This window comes from Eucyclogobius newberryi, unplaced genomic scaffold (genome assembly GCF_026437365.1).
Source record: "Eucyclogobius newberryi isolate DKJ021-1_F unplaced genomic scaffold, fEucNew1.0.hap1 SCAF_56, whole genome shotgun sequence".
Taxonomy (NCBI): Eukaryota; Metazoa; Chordata; class Actinopteri; order Gobiiformes; family Gobiidae; genus Eucyclogobius; species Eucyclogobius newberryi.
In genome coordinates this window covers 251,678-269,457 of record NW_027316234.1, presented here as the reverse complement: position 1 = coordinate 269,457, position 17,780 = coordinate 251,678, and the positions used below count along the sequence as shown (strand labels likewise).

General features: G+C 48.3%; 27 non-coding genes and 17 pseudogenes across 27 annotated transcripts; all 44 read left to right on the top strand.

Annotated features, from left to right (window-relative positions):
* The first annotated feature begins 10 nt into the window (after nt 1-10).
* Nucleotides 11-129, top strand: LOC140345853 (5S ribosomal RNA). Its single transcript, XR_011924123.1, has one exon. It is a non-coding gene; the product is annotated as a 5S ribosomal RNA (ribosomal RNA).
* A 156-nt stretch (nt 130-285) lies between these two features.
* Nucleotides 286-404, top strand: LOC140345421 (5S ribosomal RNA; annotated as a pseudogene).
* Nucleotides 405-549: 145 nt separating this feature from the next.
* On the top strand, nt 550-668 carry LOC140345852 (5S ribosomal RNA). Its single transcript, XR_011924122.1, has one exon. It is a non-coding gene; the product is annotated as a 5S ribosomal RNA (ribosomal RNA).
* A 145-nt stretch (nt 669-813) lies between these two features.
* On the top strand, nt 814-932 carry LOC140384214 (5S ribosomal RNA). The gene has a single exon (XR_011932895.1). It is a non-coding gene; the product is annotated as a 5S ribosomal RNA (ribosomal RNA).
* Nucleotides 933-1,078: 146 nt separating this feature from the next.
* Nucleotides 1,079-1,197, top strand: LOC140345851 (5S ribosomal RNA). Its single transcript, XR_011924121.1, has one exon. It is a non-coding gene; the product is annotated as a 5S ribosomal RNA (ribosomal RNA).
* Nucleotides 1,198-1,365: 168 nt separating this feature from the next.
* On the top strand, nt 1,366-1,484 carry LOC140345316 (5S ribosomal RNA; annotated as a pseudogene).
* Nucleotides 1,485-1,630: 146 nt separating this feature from the next.
* Nucleotides 1,631-1,749, top strand: LOC140345193 (5S ribosomal RNA). Its single transcript, XR_011923849.1, has one exon. It is a non-coding gene; the product is annotated as a 5S ribosomal RNA (ribosomal RNA).
* A 146-nt stretch (nt 1,750-1,895) lies between these two features.
* LOC140345850 (5S ribosomal RNA) lies at nt 1,896-2,014 on the top strand. Its single transcript, XR_011924120.1, has one exon. It is a non-coding gene; the product is annotated as a 5S ribosomal RNA (ribosomal RNA).
* Nucleotides 2,015-2,160: 146 nt separating this feature from the next.
* On the top strand, nt 2,161-2,279 carry LOC140384212 (5S ribosomal RNA). Its single transcript, XR_011932894.1, has one exon. It is a non-coding gene; the product is annotated as a 5S ribosomal RNA (ribosomal RNA).
* A 147-nt stretch (nt 2,280-2,426) lies between these two features.
* On the top strand, nt 2,427-2,545 carry LOC140345849 (5S ribosomal RNA). The gene has a single exon (XR_011924119.1). It is a non-coding gene; the product is annotated as a 5S ribosomal RNA (ribosomal RNA).
* A 156-nt stretch (nt 2,546-2,701) lies between these two features.
* On the top strand, nt 2,702-2,820 carry LOC140345420 (5S ribosomal RNA; annotated as a pseudogene).
* Nucleotides 2,821-2,966: 146 nt separating this feature from the next.
* On the top strand, nt 2,967-3,085 carry LOC140345848 (5S ribosomal RNA). Its single transcript, XR_011924118.1, has one exon. It is a non-coding gene; the product is annotated as a 5S ribosomal RNA (ribosomal RNA).
* A 156-nt stretch (nt 3,086-3,241) lies between these two features.
* Nucleotides 3,242-3,360, top strand: LOC140345315 (5S ribosomal RNA; annotated as a pseudogene).
* Nucleotides 3,361-3,516: 156 nt separating this feature from the next.
* On the top strand, nt 3,517-3,635 carry LOC140345314 (5S ribosomal RNA; annotated as a pseudogene).
* Nucleotides 3,636-3,781: 146 nt separating this feature from the next.
* LOC140345419 (5S ribosomal RNA) lies at nt 3,782-3,900 on the top strand (annotated as a pseudogene).
* Nucleotides 3,901-4,046: 146 nt separating this feature from the next.
* Nucleotides 4,047-4,165, top strand: LOC140384211 (5S ribosomal RNA). Its single transcript, XR_011932893.1, has one exon. It is a non-coding gene; the product is annotated as a 5S ribosomal RNA (ribosomal RNA).
* Nucleotides 4,166-4,311: 146 nt separating this feature from the next.
* LOC140384269 (5S ribosomal RNA) lies at nt 4,312-4,430 on the top strand. The gene has a single exon (XR_011932946.1). It is a non-coding gene; the product is annotated as a 5S ribosomal RNA (ribosomal RNA).
* A 146-nt stretch (nt 4,431-4,576) lies between these two features.
* On the top strand, nt 4,577-4,695 carry LOC140345847 (5S ribosomal RNA). The gene has a single exon (XR_011924117.1). It is a non-coding gene; the product is annotated as a 5S ribosomal RNA (ribosomal RNA).
* Nucleotides 4,696-4,863: 168 nt separating this feature from the next.
* Nucleotides 4,864-4,982, top strand: LOC140345313 (5S ribosomal RNA; annotated as a pseudogene).
* Nucleotides 4,983-11,130: 6,148 nt separating this feature from the next.
* LOC140345845 (5S ribosomal RNA) lies at nt 11,131-11,249 on the top strand. The gene has a single exon (XR_011924116.1). It is a non-coding gene; the product is annotated as a 5S ribosomal RNA (ribosomal RNA).
* A 163-nt stretch (nt 11,250-11,412) lies between these two features.
* Nucleotides 11,413-11,531, top strand: LOC140345312 (5S ribosomal RNA; annotated as a pseudogene).
* Nucleotides 11,532-11,677: 146 nt separating this feature from the next.
* On the top strand, nt 11,678-11,796 carry LOC140345844 (5S ribosomal RNA). The gene has a single exon (XR_011924115.1). It is a non-coding gene; the product is annotated as a 5S ribosomal RNA (ribosomal RNA).
* Nucleotides 11,797-11,942: 146 nt separating this feature from the next.
* LOC140345842 (5S ribosomal RNA) lies at nt 11,943-12,061 on the top strand. Its single transcript, XR_011924113.1, has one exon. It is a non-coding gene; the product is annotated as a 5S ribosomal RNA (ribosomal RNA).
* Nucleotides 12,062-12,229: 168 nt separating this feature from the next.
* On the top strand, nt 12,230-12,348 carry LOC140345310 (5S ribosomal RNA; annotated as a pseudogene).
* A 145-nt stretch (nt 12,349-12,493) lies between these two features.
* LOC140345418 (5S ribosomal RNA) lies at nt 12,494-12,612 on the top strand (annotated as a pseudogene).
* Nucleotides 12,613-12,758: 146 nt separating this feature from the next.
* Nucleotides 12,759-12,877, top strand: LOC140384210 (5S ribosomal RNA). The gene has a single exon (XR_011932892.1). It is a non-coding gene; the product is annotated as a 5S ribosomal RNA (ribosomal RNA).
* Nucleotides 12,878-13,023: 146 nt separating this feature from the next.
* On the top strand, nt 13,024-13,142 carry LOC140384019 (5S ribosomal RNA). The gene has a single exon (XR_011932719.1). It is a non-coding gene; the product is annotated as a 5S ribosomal RNA (ribosomal RNA).
* Nucleotides 13,143-13,309: 167 nt separating this feature from the next.
* Nucleotides 13,310-13,428, top strand: LOC140345589 (5S ribosomal RNA; annotated as a pseudogene).
* Nucleotides 13,429-13,586: 158 nt separating this feature from the next.
* On the top strand, nt 13,587-13,705 carry LOC140345417 (5S ribosomal RNA; annotated as a pseudogene).
* Nucleotides 13,706-13,851: 146 nt separating this feature from the next.
* Nucleotides 13,852-13,970, top strand: LOC140384306 (5S ribosomal RNA). Its single transcript, XR_011932981.1, has one exon. It is a non-coding gene; the product is annotated as a 5S ribosomal RNA (ribosomal RNA).
* Nucleotides 13,971-14,116: 146 nt separating this feature from the next.
* On the top strand, nt 14,117-14,235 carry LOC140384305 (5S ribosomal RNA). Its single transcript, XR_011932980.1, has one exon. It is a non-coding gene; the product is annotated as a 5S ribosomal RNA (ribosomal RNA).
* A 146-nt stretch (nt 14,236-14,381) lies between these two features.
* LOC140345841 (5S ribosomal RNA) lies at nt 14,382-14,500 on the top strand. The gene has a single exon (XR_011924112.1). It is a non-coding gene; the product is annotated as a 5S ribosomal RNA (ribosomal RNA).
* A 170-nt stretch (nt 14,501-14,670) lies between these two features.
* On the top strand, nt 14,671-14,789 carry LOC140345309 (5S ribosomal RNA; annotated as a pseudogene).
* Nucleotides 14,790-14,935: 146 nt separating this feature from the next.
* On the top strand, nt 14,936-15,054 carry LOC140345416 (5S ribosomal RNA; annotated as a pseudogene).
* A 146-nt stretch (nt 15,055-15,200) lies between these two features.
* On the top strand, nt 15,201-15,319 carry LOC140384209 (5S ribosomal RNA). The gene has a single exon (XR_011932891.1). It is a non-coding gene; the product is annotated as a 5S ribosomal RNA (ribosomal RNA).
* A 146-nt stretch (nt 15,320-15,465) lies between these two features.
* On the top strand, nt 15,466-15,584 carry LOC140345840 (5S ribosomal RNA). The gene has a single exon (XR_011924111.1). It is a non-coding gene; the product is annotated as a 5S ribosomal RNA (ribosomal RNA).
* A 146-nt stretch (nt 15,585-15,730) lies between these two features.
* Nucleotides 15,731-15,849, top strand: LOC140384304 (5S ribosomal RNA). The gene has a single exon (XR_011932979.1). It is a non-coding gene; the product is annotated as a 5S ribosomal RNA (ribosomal RNA).
* A 156-nt stretch (nt 15,850-16,005) lies between these two features.
* Nucleotides 16,006-16,124, top strand: LOC140345308 (5S ribosomal RNA; annotated as a pseudogene).
* Nucleotides 16,125-16,270: 146 nt separating this feature from the next.
* Nucleotides 16,271-16,389, top strand: LOC140345415 (5S ribosomal RNA; annotated as a pseudogene).
* Nucleotides 16,390-16,535: 146 nt separating this feature from the next.
* LOC140384208 (5S ribosomal RNA) lies at nt 16,536-16,654 on the top strand. Its single transcript, XR_011932890.1, has one exon. It is a non-coding gene; the product is annotated as a 5S ribosomal RNA (ribosomal RNA).
* A 146-nt stretch (nt 16,655-16,800) lies between these two features.
* Nucleotides 16,801-16,919, top strand: LOC140345839 (5S ribosomal RNA). Its single transcript, XR_011924110.1, has one exon. It is a non-coding gene; the product is annotated as a 5S ribosomal RNA (ribosomal RNA).
* A 157-nt stretch (nt 16,920-17,076) lies between these two features.
* On the top strand, nt 17,077-17,195 carry LOC140384303 (5S ribosomal RNA). The gene has a single exon (XR_011932978.1). It is a non-coding gene; the product is annotated as a 5S ribosomal RNA (ribosomal RNA).
* Nucleotides 17,196-17,341: 146 nt separating this feature from the next.
* LOC140345413 (5S ribosomal RNA) lies at nt 17,342-17,460 on the top strand (annotated as a pseudogene).
* A 146-nt stretch (nt 17,461-17,606) lies between these two features.
* On the top strand, nt 17,607-17,725 carry LOC140384207 (5S ribosomal RNA). The gene has a single exon (XR_011932889.1). It is a non-coding gene; the product is annotated as a 5S ribosomal RNA (ribosomal RNA).
* Nucleotides 17,726-17,780: the final 55 nt, after the last annotated feature.

Below are 17,780 nucleotides of genomic sequence, written 5' to 3'. Positions count from 1 at the left end.
GGAACATTTCGCTCACGGCCATACCACCCTGGACCAGCCCGATCTCGTCTGATCTCGGAAGCCAAGCAGGGTTGGGCCTGGTTAGTACTTGGATGGGAGACCGCCTGGGAATACCAGGTGCTGTGAGCATTTTCACACTTTTTCACCTGTCAAAAAAAAAAAAAGAAGTTTTTCATTGAGATATCCCAATTTTGACCGAGCAAGTGGCGTGAAGGTACTCTTCACGAAAAGACAGTGTTTGATGCAAAAAAAGCCATTTATACGAGTTTTGACCTGGAACATTTCGCTCACGGCCATACCACCCTGGACCAGCCCGATCTCGTTTGATCTCGGAAGCCAAGCGGGGTTGGGCCTTGTTAGTACTTGGATGGAACACCGCCTGGGAATACCAGGTGCTGTGAGCATTTTCACACTTTTTCACCCGTCAAAAAAAAAAAAGAAGTTTTTCATTGAGATATCCCAATTTTGACCGAGCAAGTGGCGTGAAGGTACTCTTCACGAAAAGACAGTGTTTGATATAAAAAAGGCCGTTTTGACCTGGAACATTTCGCTCACGGCCATACCACCCTGGACCAGCCCGATCTCGTCTGATCTCGGAAGCCAAGCAGGGTTGGGCCTGGTTAGTACTTGGATGGGAGACCGCCTGGGAATACCAGGTGCTGTGAGCATTTTCACACTTTTTCACCTGTCAAAAAAAAAAAAGAAGTTTTTCATTGAGATATCCCAATTTTGACCGAGCAAGTGGCGTGAAGGTACTCTTCACGAAAAGACAGTGTTTGATATAAAAAAGGCCGTTTTGACCTGGAACATTTCGCTCACGGCCATACCACCCTGGACCAGCCCGATCTCGTCTGATCTCGGAAGCCAAGCAGGGTTGGGCCTTGTTAGTACTTGGATGGGAGACCGCCTGGGAATACCAGGTGCTGTGAGCATTTTCACACTTTTTCACCCGTCAAAAAAAAAAAAAGAAGTTTTTCATTGAGATATCCCAATTTTGACCGAGCAAGTGGCGTGAAGGTACTCTTCACGAAAAGACAGTGTTTGATATAAAAAAGGCCGTTTTGACCTGGAACATTTCGCTCACGGCCATACCACCCTGGACCAGCCCGATCTCGTCTGATCTCGGAAGCCAAGCAGGGTTGGGCCTGGTTAGTACTTGGATGGGAGACCGCCTGGGAATACCAGGTGCTGTGAGCATTTTCACACTTTTTCACCTGTCAAAAAAAAAAAAAAAAAAAAAAAAAGAAGTTTTTCATTGAGATATCCCAATTTTGACCGAGCAAGTGGCGTGAAGGTACTCTTCACGAAAAGACAGTGTTTGATGCAAAAAAAGCCATTTATACGAGTTTTGACCAGGAACATTTCGCTCACGGCCATACCACCCTGGAACAGCCCGATCTCGTTTGATCTCGGAAGCCAAGCGGGGTTGGGCCTTGTTAGTACTTGGATGGAACACCGCCTGGGAATACCAGGTGCTGTGAGCATTTTCACACTTTTTCACCCGTCAAAAAAAAAAAAAGAAGTTTTTCATTGAGATATCCCAATTTTGACCGAGCAAGTGGCGTGAAGGTACTCTTCACGAAAAGACAGTGTTTGATATAAAAAAGGCCGTTTTGACCTGGAACATTTCGCTCACGGCCATACCACCCTGGACCAGCCCGATCTCGTCTGATCTCGGAAGCCAAGCCGGGTTGGGCCTTGTTAGTACTTGGATGGGAGACCGCCTGGGAATACCAGGTGCTGTGAGCATTTTCACACTTTTTCACCCGTCAAAAAAAAAAAAAGAAGTTTTTCATTGAGATATCCCAATTTTGACCGAGCAAGTGGCGTGAAGGTACTCTTCACGAAAAGACAGTGTTTGATATAAAAAAGGCCGTTTTGACCTGGAACATTTCGCTCACGGCCATACCACCCTGGACCAGCCCGATCTCGTCTGATCTCGGAAGCCAAGCAGGGTTGGGCCTGGTTAGTACTTGGATGGGAGACCGCCTGGGAATACCAGGTGCTGTGAGCATTTTCACACTTTTTCACCCGTCAAAAAAAAAAAAAGAAGTTTTTCATTGAGATATCCCAATTTTGACCGAGCAAGTGGGGTGAAGGTACTCTTCACGAAAAGACAGTGTTTGATATAAAAAAGGCCGTTTTGACCTGGAACATTTCGCTCACGGCCATACCACCCTGGACCAGCCCGATCTCGTCTGATCTCGGAAGCCAAGCAGGGTTGGGCCTTGTTAGTACTTGGATGGGAGACCGCCTGGGAATACCAGGTGCTGTGAGCATTTTCACACTTTTTCACCCGTCAAAAAAAAAAAAAGAAGTTTTTCATTGAGATATCCCAATTTTGACCGAGCAAGTGGCGTGAAGGTACTCTTCACGAAAAGACAGTGTTTGATATAAAAAAAGGCCGTTTTGACCTGGAACATTTCGCTCACGGCCATACCACCCTGGACCAGCCCGATCTCGTCTGATCTCGGAAGCCAAGCAGGGTTGGGCCTGGTTAGTACTTGGATGGGAGACCGCCTGGGAATACCAGGTGCTGTGAGCATTTTCACACTTTTTCACCTGTCAAAAAAAAAAAAAGAAGTTTTTCATTGAGATATCCCAATTTTGACCGAGCAAGTGGCGTGAAGGTACTCTTCACGAAAAGACAGTGTTTGATGCAAAAAAAGCCATTTATACGAGTTTTGACCTGGAACATTTCGCTCACGGCCATACCACCCTGGACCAGCCCGATCTCGTTTGATCTCGGAAGCCAAGCGGGGTTGGGCCTTGTTAGTACTTGGATGGAACACCGCCTGGGAATACCAGGTGCTGTGAGCATTTTCACACTTTTTCACCCGTCAAAAAAAAAAAAAGAAGTTTTTCATTGAGATATCCCAATTTTGACCGAGCAAGTGGCGTGAAGGTACTCTTCACGAAAAGACAGTGTTTGATATAAAAAAGGCCGTTTTGACCTGGAACATTTCGCTCACGGCCATACCACCCTGGACCAGCCCGATCTCGTCTGATCTCGGAAGCCAAGCAGGGTTGGGCCTGGTTAGTACTTGGATGGGAGACCGCCTGGGAATACCAGGTGCTGTGAGCATTTTCACACTTTTTCACCTGTCAAAAAAAAAAAAAGAAGTTTTTCATTGAGATATCCCAATTTTGACCGAGCAAGTGGCGTGAAGGTACTCTTCACGAAAAGACAGTGTTTGATGCAAAAAAAGCCATTTATACGAGTTTTGACCAGGAACATTTCGCTCACGGCCATACCACCCTGGAACAGCCCGATCTCGTTTGATCTCGGAAGCCAAGCGGGGTTGGGCCTTGTTAGTACTTGGATGGAACACCGCCTGGGAATACCAGGTGCTGTGAGCATTTTCACACTTTTTCACCCGTCAAAAAAAAAAAAAGAAGTTTTTCATTGAGATATCCCAATTTTGACCGAGCAAGTGGCGTGAAGGTACTCTTCACGAAAAGACAGTGTTTGATGCAAAAAAAGCCATTTATACGAGTTTTGACCAGGAACATTTCGCTCACGGCCATACCACCCTGGAACAGCCCGATCTCGTTTGATCTCGGAAGCCAAGCGGGGTTGGGCCTTGTTAGTACTTGGATGGAACACCGCCTGGGAATACCAGGTGCTGTGAGCATTTTCACACTTTTTCACCCGTCAAAAAAAAAAAAAGAAGTTTTTCATTGAGATATCCCAATTTTGACCGAGCAAGTGGCGTGAAGGTACTCTTCACGAAAAGACAGTGTTTGATATAAAAAAGGCCGTTTTGACCTGGAACATTTCGCTCACGGCCATACCACCCTGGACCAGCCCGATCTCGTTTGATCTCGGAAGCCAAGCGGGGTTGGGCCTTGTTAGTACTTGGATGGAACACCGCCTGGGAATACCAGGTGCTGTGAGCATTTTCACACTTTTTCACCCGTCAAAAAAAAAAAAAGAAGTTTTTCATTGAGATATCCCAATTTTGACCGAGCAAGTGGCGTGAAGGTACTCTTCACGAAAAGACAGTGTTTGATATAAAAAAGGCCGTTTTGACCTGGAACATTTCGCTCACGGCCATACCACCCTGGACCAGCCCGATCTCGTCTGATCTCGGAAGCCAAGCAGGGTTGGGCCTTGTTAGTACTTGGATGGGAGACCGCCTGGGAATACCAGGTGCTGTGAGCATTTTCACACTTTTTCACCCGTCAAAAAAAAAAAAAGAAGTTTTTCATTGAGATATCCCAATTTTGACCGAGCAAGTGGCGTGAAGGTACTCTTCACGAAAAGACAGTGTTTGATATAAAAAAGGCCGTTTTGACCTGGAACATTTCGCTCACGGCCATACCACCCTGGACCAGCCCGATCTCGTCTGATCTCGGAAGCCAAGCGGGGTTGGGCCTTGTTAGTACTTGGATGGGAGACCGCCTGGGAATACCAGGTGCTGTGAGCATTTTCACACTTTTTCACCCGTCAAAAAAAAAAAAAGAAGTTTTTCATTGAGATATCCCAATTTTGACCGAGCAAGTGGCGTGAAGGTACTCTTCACGAAAAGACAGTGTTTGATATAAAAAAGGCCGTTTTGACCTGGAACATTTCGCTCACGGCCATACCACCCTGGACCAGCCCGATCTCGTCTGATCTCGGAAGCCAAGCAGGGTTGGGCCTGGTTAGTACTTGGATGGGAGACCGCCTGGGAATACCAGGTGCTGTGAGCATTTTCACACTTTTTCACCTGTCAAAAAAAAAAAAAAAAAAAAAAAAAGAAGTTTTTCATTGAGATATCCCAATTTTGACCGAGCAAGTGGCGTGAAGGTACTCTTCACGAAAAGACAGTGTTTGATGCAAAAAAAGCCATTTATACGAGTTTTGACCAGGAACATTTCGCTCACGGCCATACCACCCTGGAACAGCCCGATCTCGTTTGATCTCGGAAGCCAAGCGGGGTTGGGCCTTGTTAGTACTTGGATGGAACACCGCCTGGGAATACCAGGTGCTGTGAGCATTTTCACACTTTTTCACCCGTCAAAAAAAAAAAAAGAAGTTTTTCATTGAGATATCCCAATTTTGACCGAGCAAGTGGCGTGAAGGTACTCTTCACGAAAAGACAGTGTTTGATATAAAAAAGGCCGTTTTGACCTGGAACATTTCGCTCACGGCCATACCACCCTGGACCCGCCCCTTTGCAATCAGTGCAGGTGCGTGCAATTTGTGGTGTGCTGCATGGTCTGGAGCTGGAGGTTTGGGAGTTTTTTTTGAGTTTTTAATCGTTATTTTGGTCATTTTCATTTACTTTTTTCAGTTCTTTTGTTTGTTCCCCTCCCAGTAAACTTACTGGGAGGTGGATTTTTTGTTTTTTGTGAGCATGGCTCAAAGGACGGACAACACGGCATCGGACACTGGAATGGACACGACAAAGGCAAGACAAAGTTTGAAAGAATCTGTAAATAATAGAAAGAACGAAGAAAGAAGAATGAAATTTATGAAAGAACTCACTGTGGTGTTGGAGTTGACGGAGGGAGCACAAATCACGCCACTAGCTTTTTTGAAATCGACTCAGGAGGTGTGCGGCTCCATAGTAGCGTGCAGACTCATCTCGAAGGACAAATATGAAGTAACCGTCAGTACCACTAAAGCGAAGGAGCGGCTCCTGGACGGGTACTGCATTGGAGGAGTCAGGGTTCACGCCCGTGACATCTCGGTGGATGAGCTGGTCGTGTCCTTCATGGGGCTGCCGGCTTATATCGAGGACGAGGAGATCCTGGCCAAGCTCTACGCCTGGGGGGTCTCTGCGGTCTCCGAGGTGAGGAGGAGAATGTGGCCGGGGACGAACGTGGCGGACGGCACCAGGTTTGTACGGGTAAGGTTCACGGACACGGTGCAGTCCTTACCGTATTCTGTCAGGTTTGACACCGCGGGGGGCCCCGAGTACTTCAGGGTAATACACGACAGGCAGGTGCGGGTGTGTAGGGGGTGTCTCCAGCCTGGCCATATTCTGAGGGAGACTTTCTGTGCCGCAACTGCGGGAGCCAGGGGCATTACGCGCGCGAGTGCGTCGCGCAGCGGGCCCCGAAGTGCAGAGAGTGCCGCATGTTCCGCCACTTATGTCCGTGTGGTGCGGGTGACAGAGAGGAGGACAGAGGGGAGGACAGAGGGGAGGACAGGGAGGACGCCATTGGAGGAGAGAGCAGTGACGTGGCCCAGAACGTGCCCGCAACTGCTCTCTCCGAAGTAGAGGAGTTTTTGGAGGAGGAGGCTGTGGAGGAGTCAGGGGAGCCAGAGGTGTCTGGCTCCTCTTGCTCCTCTGACTCCTCAGACGAGGAGGCGTCCGTCGCACTGGAGATGGTGCTCGGCTCAGCGCTGGCGTCTGGGAAGGTGGGAGCAGGACAAACTGCTCCTCCTGACCAGAGGGAGGGGACTCGTGAGGGTCCAACTCCTAAGCCCGTGGAGGAAGAGGCTGAACCCGGGAGGAGGATGGGTGCGGGACAGGCCCCGCATCTTACCTCCAAAGGGGGGGACATCACCACAGGGCTGGGTGATGATCCCAAGCTCCAGTCGGACGGTGGTAAGAGGGGACAGGTGGAGAAGAAGGATAAGAAAGGGGCAAGACGCAGGAAGCAGGTGGCAGGAGACGGAGAGGGCGCTGCTGCTGAGAGCGGCTCTGCCTCCTCCGTTCCAACCACTTCAAAAGCGCCAGCAGAAAGCTCCATCAACCCACCATCCTCCACACGCAGCTCTGCCCCACGAGGTGAGCTCGAGACTGTTTTTAATGATGACTTCATGGATTTCTCCACCCGTGAAGTCAGAAAAAGAGTGTGGCAGTCGGATGCGACGGGCGCCAAAAAGAAGTCTAAATAAAAGATGGGTTACATCCTCCAAGGTCTCCTCTTAATGGCGTTCTCCTTGTCCTCTTGGAACGCAGGCGGCCTGCGGAGCCCAGTGCGGATGCAGAGCGCGTTACACTTTTCCAAGTGGGACGTGCTCTGCATCCAAGAAACGCACTGGGATGTCAGCCACGCGCAACAAGTGCGGAGCATGGGAGTAGGCTCTGTATTTTGGGCCCTGGGCACGGCGTGCTCGCGCGGTGTGGCCACGGTGGTGAGGCCTGGTGTCTTAGGCCAACCCACCCTGGTACACGCCGACCCAGAGGGCTCCTTCCTGGTCCTGGACTTCACGGACACAGTGAAGTTCAGACTAATTAACATCTACGCCCCGAACGATGATGGTCTGAGGAGGCAATTCTTCAAAAAAATATTTCGCTTTGCGAACGACAATACAATCATAATCGGTGACTTTAATACAACACTTTGCAAGACAGACATCGGCATTAACAACTCTTTTAAAAACAGCACTGCCAGGACAGCCCTGTTGGAAGAAGCCGCCAGCAGGAACCTGACGGAGGTGTGGCGGTTCCTCCACCCCTTCCTGAAGGATTTCTCCAGGCGGCAGGTCGTCCAGGGCGTCCTGAAGCAGTCCCGCATTGACCTCTGTTTTGCCTCCTCAGACCTGGCACAGAGAGTCAGTGGTGCTTCCTACAAGTGGTCAGGCTTGAGTGATCACTCCACTTTAGATATTTATTTTGGGTTAGTTTCATCACCGAGGAATGGAGGACTGTGGGTCCTAAACAGCTCCATCCTCGGTGATGAAACTTTTTGTAGGAAAATGGACTTTTTGTTTGATGTATTTGACATGGAGCTGGAGCTGATCGACAGCGTGGTCGATTGGTGGCCGACGGCAAAAACACGCATTAAAAAGCTCTGTGTCAATTACAGCAAACACAAGGCGTGGCTGTCGACCAGGAGGGAGACCGCTCTCCGCCAGCGCCTGCAGGTCCTGGACCAGGGCGCAGCTTCCACCACTGGCCCTGTGGATCCAGAGTACCTGGTGGTGCGCGCTGAGCTGGAGCAGCTGGAGGTAAGTAGGTGTCAGGGTGCAATTTTGAGGGCAAAAGCCAGACACACAGTCGAAGGAGAACGCTCGACAGCGTTCTTCTTCGGCTGTGAGAAGGTTACACAGGGAAAGATGCACATAGATAAGTTGATAGATAAGACAGGTAAGATTGTTTCCGAGGTAAGTGAGGTTTTAGAGACAGCGCAGGATTTCTATAGTAGGCTTTTTAGTTCAGACGGAGTGGCAGAGCAGGCTTTAGACCAGGCTGTAGGTGCTCTGGAGCGCACACTGAGCAGGGAGGATAGGGAGCTGTGCGACGCGCCTCTGTCTCTCATGGAGATAGAGGCTGCAGTCAAGAGTTTAAATACAGGGAAAAGCCCCGGAGAGGACGGACTAACCTGTGAGTTTTTCAAGCGTTTCGCTTCCAGGTTAGCTCCGATCCTACTCCTATTATATCAGGATTTTGAGAGTGAGAGTAGAGTTGGCGATGGTTTTGCGATGAGTGTCGTCACTCTGCTTTTTAAGAAGGGCGACAGGAGCAGCCTCGCCAACTACAGGCCCATTAGCCTTTTGAACGTAGACTATAAAATTTTAGCAAAGGTATTAGCAGGTAGGTTAAAGCGTGTGATTGGATCCGTCATACACCCCTCGCAGGCCTACAGCGTCCCCGGGAGGGGCATCTCAGACACAGTTTTGTCTCTGAGATATCTCCTTCGGCAGATGCACGCGACCGGTGGTATTCACGTTAGTGTAGACTTTAACAAGGCGTTCGACAGAGTTGAGCATTCGTTCCTCTGGACTGTATTAGGTAAGTTAGGTTTCGGTGAACGTTTTGTTAATTGGCTACAGCTCATCTATTCCTTTGCGGTCAGTAAGGTCAAAGTCAACGGGTTTCTAACTGACTCTTTCCCCTTAAAAAGATCAGTCAGGCAGGGCTGTCCCCTCTCGTCGCTCCTCTACAGCATCGCCGCTGAGCCTTTGGCGGCCATGTTGAGGGCGGACGCGGCGGTGAGGGGACTGACCACGCCTGCGGGTAGGGAAGTCAAAATTTTTCAGTACGCAGATGACACGAATCTGATCCTCCGAGACGTGGAGAGCCTGAACGCCTCTCTCCACGTGCTCAATGTTTACGGCCTCGCTTCAGGGGCCAAAATCAATTTCGATAAAACCACGGTTAAATTTTGCGGCAGCGTCACGCCTGTTCCTCTCCCTGTCCAGCTCCGGGAGGCGGGGGACTCCTACAAGGTCCTCGGCGCCCCCCTGGGCAGAGACGAGGAGGCGTGTCGTACTGCACTTTGGTCGCCTTTGTGCGAGAAAATTACAGCGCGCTTGAATTTTTGGAGACGTCGTAATCTGACATTAAAAGGTAAAGTCTTAGTTGTAAATTCTTTGTGCATGTCCATGTTGAACCATGCACTCTCCGTGTACGGCCTGCCGGGGGTCTATGCTAACAAATTAAGGTTAGTGATAAACCACTTTTTGTGGAATCGTGAGAGGGGCTTTATTGCACATAAGGTTATGATAGGTGAGTACGATCAGGGAGGTTTAAAGTTAGCAGATTTAGAGTTAAGGAAGAAGGCCTTCAGGCTGAAAACAATTCGGAAATTTCTAGACGTTGAGGTAGATGCTCCATGGAAGGATTATATAGGTGAGTTTGTTAATAGTCTAGGTAAGTTTGGTGTTTATAATTTGTGTTTGTTGCCCCCTGTTTCGGTCCTGGAGGGCCTCCCCCCCTTCGAGAGGGAACTCTTGGAGGCGTGGAGGACTTTCAGGCCCCTGACTGTGGCGGTTCCAGACAGCGGTGAGGGTCTCGCGCACATGCCCCTCCGTCATAACCCTGACTTGCTCTCCGCTCCCCCCGGGAAGCGCGAGTGCATGATCAGTGGGGCGATGGAGGAGGCTGGGCTGGAATATGTAGGTAAGGTATTTGACGTGAAAGGTAATTTTAGTGTAGATTACATAGGGAAGTGTTTTAGGTTAGCAGGTAAAGTGTTTAGGAGAAAGTATATTAGTGGTATGGTAAGTATTTTTAACAGGAATCTGGTCAGGCATTGGGGAAGCACTTTGGGCCAAATGGGGAGCACGACAGGTAAGTTGAATTTTAATGTATTTGTTAGCACGGGGAGGTTTAGGATTTTCACAGACCTACCCACCCGCATCCTGTATCAGTTGTTGTTGCCGGGAGTGCTCGGGCGTCCCGCCTCGGAACACAAATGGTCATTAACATTCCCCGCACGCACCATCGCAACCATCTGGGCCAACATCTTTAATTGGTACACCCCACATAACGTAGGTCATTTTGACTTCAGATTTAGACACAGGATCGTCTTTACATCCGCAGCACTGCACGCATTTCTTCCCGACAGCTACGCTGCGGACTGCCCCGTGTGCCACGGACCCCCCGAGACCCTGGAGCACATGCTGTACACCTGCCCGGCCGTCCGCCCGTTCTGGTCCCGACTGCAGGACCTCCTCGCTCGGAGGCTGTCCTGGAGGCTCCCACCGCCGGCGGCCCTAGGAGGGGACGACCAGGAGCCCTGGCTCCTCCTCTTTGGTCCCGGACAGAGTCGCTCTGGAGCCAACACCCATCTCGCCCGACTAACCCTCTCCATAGCCCGGTACACATTATATCTCAACAGGAACATCCATCTCCGTGACAATAAAACAGCAGCACCCTGGCCCATCTTCAAAGGACTCTTGGCCGCACACCTCCGACACCTCCACATGGCAGCAGAGCACCGGTTCATCACCCACCTCGTCCCCCACAACACCCTGATCCACCTCACACCCTCTGGAAACCTGGACATCCTCTTCTGACCCCGGCATCACCCCCCATCACTGAAGAATGTTTCGAGAATGATTGTGTGTTTGATTTTCTGTAATTTTTTGTCTCGTCTCCCCTTGCCCTTGTGTATCCCATTCCCTTGCCCTTGTGTGTCATGTATGTCTGTACATTCATGTAAATATATGTAAATACTTGTTTTAAGATGTTTTTGATAATAAAAGATAAAAAAAAAAAGACCAGCCCGATCTCGTCTGATCTCGGAAGCCAAGCAGGGTTGGGCCTTGTTAGTACTTGGATGGGAGACCGCCTGGGAATACCAGGTGCTGTGAGCATTTTCACACTTTTTCACCCGTCAAAAAAAAAAAAAGAAGTTTTTCATTGAGATATCCCAATTTTGACCGAGCAAGTGGCGTGAAGGTACTCTTCACGAAAAGACAGTGTTTGATATAAAAAAGGCCGTTTTGACCTGGAACATTTCGCTCACGGCCATACCACCCTGGACCAGCCCGATCTCGTCTGATCTCGGAAGCCAAGCAGGGTTGGGCCTGGTTAGTACTTGGATGGGAGACCGCCTGGGAATACCAGGTGCTGTGAGCATTTTCACACTTTTTCACCTGTCAAAAAAAAAAAAAAAAAAAAGAAGTTTTTCATTGAGATATCCCAATTTTGACCGAGCAAGTGGCGTGAAGGTACTCTTCACGAAAAGACAGTGTTTGATGCAAAAAAAGCCATTTATACGAGTTTTGACCAGGAACATTTCGCTCACGGCCATACCACCCTGGAACAGCCCGATCTCGTTTGATCTCGGAAGCCAAGCGGGGTTGGGCCTTGTTAGTACTTGGATGGAACACCGCCTGGGAATACCAGGTGCTGTGAGCATTTTCACACTTTTTCACCCGTCAAAAAAAAAAAAAGAAGTTTTTCATTGAGATATCCCAATTTTGACCGAGCAAGTGGCGTGAAGGTACTCTTCACGAAAAGACAGTGTTTGATATAAAAAAGGCCGTTTTGACCTGGAACATTTCGCTCACGGCCATACCACCCTGGACCAGCCCGATCTCGTCTGATCTCGGAAGCCAAGCAGGGTTGGGCCTGGTTAGTACTTGGATGGGAGACCGCCTGGGAATACCAGGTGCTGTGAGCATTTTCACACTTTTTCACCCGTCAAAAAAAAAAAAAGAAGTTTTTCATTGAGATATCCCAATTTTGACCGAGCAAGTGGCGTGAAGGTACTCTTCACGAAAAGACAGTGTTTGATATAAAAAAGGCCGTTTTGACCTGGAACATTTCGCTCACGGCCATACCACCCTGGACCAGCCCGATCTCGTCTGATCTCGGAAGCCAAGCAGGGTTGGGCCTGGTTAGTACTTGGATGGGAGACCGCCTGGGAATACCAGGTGCTGTGAGCATTTTCACACTTTTTCACCTGTCAAAAAAAAAAAAAAAAAAAAAAAAAGAAGTTTTTCATTGAGATATCCCAATTTTGACCGAGCAAGTGGCGTGAAGGTACTCTTCACGAAAAGACAGTGTTTGATGCAAAAAAAGCCATTTATACGAGTTTTGACCAGGAACATTTCGCTCACGGCCATACCACCCTGGAACAGCCCGATCTCGTTTGATCTCGGAAGCCAAGCGGGGTTGGGCCTTGTTAGTACTTGGATGGAACACCGCCTGGGAATACCAGGTGCTGTGAGCATTTTCACACTTTTTCACCCGTCAAAAAAAAAAAAGAAGTTTTTCATTGAGATATCCCAATTTTGACCGAGCAAGTGGCGTGAAGGTACTCTTCACGAAAAGACAGTGTTTGATATAAAAAAGGCCGTTTTGACCTGGAACATTTCGCTCACGGCCATACCACCCTGGACCAGCCCGATCTCGTTTGATCTCGGAAGCCAAGCGGGGTTGGGCCTTGTTAGTACTTGGATGGAACACCGCCTGGGAATACCAGGTGCTGTGAGCATTTTCACACTTTTTCACCCGTCAAAAAAAAAAAAAGAAGTTTTTCATTGAGATATCCCAATTTTGACCGAGCAAGTGGCGTGAAGGTACTCTTCACGAAAAGACAGTGTTTGATATAAAAAAGGCCGTTTTGACCTGGAACATTTCGCTCACGGCCATACCACCCTGGACCAGCCCGATCTCGTCTGATCTCGGAAGCCAAGCAGGGTTGGGCCTTGTTAGTACTTGGATGGGAGACCGCCTGGGAATACCAGGTGCTGTGAGCATTTTCACACTTTTTCACCCGTCAAAAAAAAAAAAAGAAGTTTTTCATTGAGATATCCCAATTTTGACCGAGCAAGTGGCGTGAAGGTACTCTTCACGAAAAGACAGTGTTTGATATAAAAAAGGCCGTTTTGACCTGGAACATTTCGCTCACGGCCATACCACCCTGGACCAGCCCGATCTCGTCTGATCTCGGAAGCCAAGCAGGGTTGGGCCTGGTTAGTACTTGGATGGAAGACCGCCTGGGAATACCAGGTGCTGTGAGCATTTTCACACTTTTTCACCTGTCAAAAAAAAAAAAAAAAAAAAAAAAGAAGTTTTTCATTGAGATATCCCAATTTTGACCGAGCAAGTGGCGTGAAGGTACTCTTCACGAAAAGACAGTGTTTGATGCAAAAAAAGCCATTTATACGAGTTTTGACCTGGAACATTTCGCTCACGGCCATACCACCCTGGACCAGCCCGATCTTGTTTGATCTCGGAAGCCAAGCGGGGTTGGGCCTTGTTAGTACTTGGATGGAACACCGCCTGGGAATACCAGGTGCTGTGAGCATTTTCACACTTTTTCACCTGTCAAAAAAAAAAAAAAAAAAAAAAAAAGAAGTTTTTCATTGAGATATCCCAATTTTGACCGAGCAAGTGGCGTGAAGGTACTCTTCACGAAAAGACAGTGTTTGATATAAAAAAGGCCGTTTTGACCTGGAACATTTCGCTCACGGCCATACCACCCTGGACCAGCCCGATCTCGTTTGATCTCGGAAGCCAAGCGGGGTTGGGCCTTGTTAGTACTTGGATGGAACACCGCCTGGGAATACCAGGTGCTGTGAGCATTTTCACACTTTTTCACCCGTCAAAAAAAAAAAAAGAAGTTTTTCATTGAGATATCCCAATTTTGACCGAGCAAGTGGCGTGAAGGTACTCTTCACGAAAAGACAGTGTTTGATATAAAAAAGGCCGTTTTGACCTGGAACATTTCGCTCACGGCCATACCACCCTGGACCAGCCCGATCTCGTTTGATCTCGGAAGCCAAGCGGGGTTGGGCCTTGTTAGTACTTGGATGGGAGACCGCCTGGGAATACCAGGTGCTGTGAGCATTTTCACACTTTTTCACCCGTCAAAAAAAAAAAAAGAAGTTTTTCATTGAGATATCCCAATTTTGACCGAGCAAGTGGCGTGAAGGTACTCTTCACGAAAAGACAGTGTTTGATATAAAAAAGGCCGTTTTGACCTGGAACATTTCGCTCACGGCCATACCACCCTGGACCAGCCCGATCTCGTTTGATCTCGGAAGCCAAGCGGGGTTGGGCCTTGTTAGTACTTGGATGGGAGACCGCCTGGGAATACCAGGTGCTGTGAGCATTTTCACACTTTTTCACCCGTCAAAAAAAAAAAAAGAAGTTTTTCATTGAGATATCCCAATTTTGACCGAGCAAGTGGCGTGAAGGTACTCTTCACGAAAAGACAGTGTTTGATATAAAAAAGGCCGTTTTGACCTGGAACATTTCGCTCACGGCCATACCACCCTGGACCAGCCCGATCTCGTCTGATCTCGGAAGCCAAGCAGGGTTGGGCCTGGTTAGTACTTGGATGGGAGACCGCCTGGGAATACCAGGTGCTGTGAGCATTTTCACACTTTTTCACCTGTCAAAAAAAAAAAAAAAAAAAAAAAAAAAGAAGTTTTTCATTGAGATATCCCAATTTTGACCGAGCAAGTGGCGTGAAGGTACTCTTCACGAAAAGACAGTGTTTGATGCAAAAAAAGCCATTTATACGAGTTTTGACCAGGAACATTTCGCTCACGGCCATACCACCCTGGAACAGCCCGATCTCGTTTGATCTCGGAAGCCAAGCGGGGTTGGGCCTTGTTAGTACTTGGATGGAACACCGCCTGGGAATACCAGGTGCTGTGAGCATTTTCACACTTTTTCACCCGTCAAAAAAAAAAAAAGAAGTTTTTCATTGAGATATCCCAATTTTGACCGAGCAAGTGGCGTGAAGGTACTCTTCACGAAAAGACAGTGTTTGATATAAAAAAGGCCGTTTTGACCTGGAACATTTCGCTCACGGCCATACCACCCTGGACCAGCCCGATCTCGTTTGATCTCGGAAGCCAAGCGGGGTTGGGCCTTGTTAGTACTTGGATGGAACACCGCCTGGGAATACCAGGTGCTGTGAGCATTTTCACACTTTTTCACCCGTCAAAAAAAAAAAAAGAAGTTTTTCTTTGAGATATCCCAATTTTGACCGAGCAAGTGGCGTGAAGGTACTCTTCACGAAAAGACAGTGTTTGATATAAAAAAGGCCGTTTTGACCTGGAACATTTCGCTCACGGCCATACCACCCTGGACCAGCCCGATCTCGTCTGATCTCGGAAGCCAAGCAGGGTTGGGCCTTGTTAGTACTTGGATGGGAGACCGCCTGGGAATACCAGGTGCTGTGAGCATTTTCACACTTTTTCACCCGTCAAAAAAAAAAAAAGAAGTTTTTCATTGAGATATCCCAATTTTGACCGAGCAAGTGGCGTGAAGGTACTCTTCACGAAAAGACAGTGTTTGATATAAAAAAGGCCGTTTTGACCTGGAACATTTCGCTCACGGCCATACCACCCTGGACCAGCCCGATCTCGTCTGATCTCGGAAGCCAAGCAGGGTTGGGCCTGGTTAGTACTTGGATGGGAGACCGCCTGGGAATACCAGGTGCTGTGAGCATTTTCACACTTTTTCACCCGTCAAAAAAAAAAAAAGAAGTTTTTCATTGAGATATCCCAATTTTGACCGAGCAAGTGGCGTGAAGGTACTCTTCACGAAAAGACAGTGTTTGATATAAAAAAGGCCGTTTTGACCTGGAACATTTCGCTCACGGCCATACCACCCTGGACCAGCCCGATCTCGTTTGATCTCGGAAGCCAAGCGGGGTTGGGCCTTGTTAGTACTTGGATGGGAGACCGCCTGGGAATACCAGGTGCTGTGAGCATTTTCACACTTTTTCACCCGTCAAAAAAAAAAAAAGAAGTTTTTCATTGAGATATCCCAATTTTGACCGAGCAAGTGGCGTGAAGGTACTCTTCACGAAAAGACAGTGTTTGATGCAAAAAAAGCCATTTATACGAGTTTTGACCAGGAACATTTCGCTCACGGCCATACCACCCTGGAACAGCCCGATCTCGTTTGATCTCGGAAGCCAAGCGGGGTTGGGCCTTGTTAGTACTTGGATGGAACACCGCCTGGGAATACCAGGTGCTGTGAGCATTTTCACACTTTTTCACCCGTCAAAAAAAAAAAAAGAAGTTTTTCATTGAGATATCCCAATTTTGACCGAGCAAGTGGCGTGAAGGTACTCTTCACGAAAAGACAGTGTTTGATATAAAAAAGGCCGTTTTGACCTGGAACATTTCGCTCACGGCCATACCACCCTGGACCAGCCCGATCTCGTTTGATCTCGGAAGCCAAGCGGGGTTGGGCCTTGTTAGTACTTGGATGGAACACCGCCTGGGAATACCAGGTGCTGTGAGCATTTTCACACTTTTTCACCCGTCAAAAAAAAAAAAAGAAGTTTTTCATTGAGATATCCCAATTTTGACCGAGCAAGTGGCGTGAAGGTACTCTTCACGAAAAGACAGTGTTTGATATAAAAAAGGCCGTTTTGACCTGGAACATTTCGCTCACGGCCATACCACCCTGGACCAGCCCGATCTCGTCTGATCTCGGAAGCCAAGCAGGGTTGGGCCTTGTTAGTACTTGGATGGGAGACCGCCTGGGAATACCAGGTGCTGTGAGCATTTTCACACTTTTTCACCCGTCAAAAAAAAAAAAAGAAGTTTTTCATTGAGATATCCCAATTTTGACCGAGCAAGTGGCGTGAAGGTACTCTTCACGAAAAGACAGTGTTTGATATAAAAAAGGCCGTTTTGACCTGGAACATTTCGCTCACGGCCATACCACCCTGGACCAGCCCGATCTCGTCTGATCTCGGAAGCCAAGCAGGGTTGGGCCTGGTTAGTACTTGGATGGGAGACCGCCTGGGAATACCAGGTGCTGTGAGCATTTTCACACTTTTTCACCTGTCAAAAAAAAAAAAAAAAAAAAAAAAGAAGTTTTTCATTGAGATATCCCAATTTTGACCGAGCAAGTGGCGTGAAGGTACTCTTCACGAAAAGACAGTGTTTGATATAAAAAAGGCCGTTTTGACCTGGAACATTTCGCTCACGGCCATACCACCCTGGACCAGCCCGATCTCGTTTGATCTCGGAAGCCAAGCGGGGTTGGGCCTTGTTAGTACTTGGATGGGAGACCGCCTGGGAATACCAGGTGCTGTGAGCATTTTCACACTTTTTCACCCGTCAAAAAAAAAAAAAGAAGTTTTTCATTGAGATATCCCAATTTTGACCGAGCAAGTGGCGTGAAGGTACTCTTCACGAAAAGACAGTGTTTGATATAAAAAAGGCCGTTTTGACCTGGAACATTTCGCTCACGGCCATACCACCCTGGACCAGCCCGATCTCGTTTGATCTCGGAAGCCAAGCGGGGTTGGGCCTTGTTAGTACTTGGATGGAACACCGCCTGGGAATACCAGGTGCTGTGAGCATTTTCACACTTTTTCACCCGTCAAAAAAAAAAAAAGAAGTTTTTCTTTGAGATATCCCAATTTTGACCGAGCAAGTGGCGTGAAGGTACTCTTCACGAAAAGACAGTGTTTGATATAAAAAAGGCCGTTTTGACCTGGAACATTTCGCTCACGGCCATACCACCCTGGACCAGCCCGATCTCGTCTGATCTCGGAAGCCAAGCAGGGTTGGGCCTTGTTAGTACTTGGATGGGAGACCGCCTGGGAATACCAGGTGCTGTGAGCATTTTCACACTTTTTCACCCGTCAAAAAAAAAAAAAGAAGTTTTTCATTGAGATAT